Here is a 632-nt window from a genome sequence, read left to right as displayed (position 1 = left end):
CAAATAACTGTCCGGAGCTAGATCTGCCCCAATCCAGGCCAGAAGGCCAGGGTCCCGACCCTCTGGTTCAGACCCCGTGGTTCTCCATCCCCATCAGAAGGCTTCCCTTTCTGCTACAAACCGCTCCAGGTCACCTTCACTCCAGCAGGTTTTGCATAGCAACCGCAATCCCATCTCTATTTCGCCATAGATCAGGGACGGAAGCAAGCGCCACCTCCTGGAAACTGATAAAAACAGATACTACACTTGATCTTCGCCAAAAGGCCGAGAAGCAATTAGCAATAATCACGCCTCAGTTGAACCTCATTGGCTATGATACTGCCACTGCGCAAAAGGCTGGCGGCACCCCTAACACACTAAAAAAAAAGGAATCGCCTGATTCTTTTCCTTTATTTAACACAGTGCATCACAACACAAGGTATTTTTTGTTGTGCTGTGCTGGAGTGAGGGAGATTTGCTTTAATTGTTACAAAGCTTTGTTGAGATCTTAGCAGATACATGGGGTACAGTGTAGGAGCAATGCTTCCAGGAAAGTCTTGGTTTTTCAGAAGGAGCAAGAATGATGGTACAACCATGTCAATAATTTTTTCTCCATAACTTTTGAAATTACATTAACATATTATTTGAGATTT

General features: G+C 44.8%; 1 pseudogene; it reads right to left on the bottom strand.

Annotated features, from left to right (window-relative positions):
- Nucleotides 1–271: 271 nt before the first annotated feature.
- On the bottom strand, nt 272–336 carry LOC141130211 (U4 spliceosomal RNA; annotated as a pseudogene).
- Between the last annotated feature and the right edge of the window lie 296 nt (nt 337–632).

This window comes from Aquarana catesbeiana, linkage group LG02 (assembly GCF_042186555.1).
Source record: "Aquarana catesbeiana isolate 2022-GZ linkage group LG02, ASM4218655v1, whole genome shotgun sequence".
NCBI classification, from domain to species: Eukaryota; Metazoa; Chordata; class Amphibia; order Anura; family Ranidae; genus Aquarana; species Aquarana catesbeiana.
Note: the sequence above shows the minus strand (reverse complement) of the source record. Positions and strands in the feature narration are given on the sequence as shown.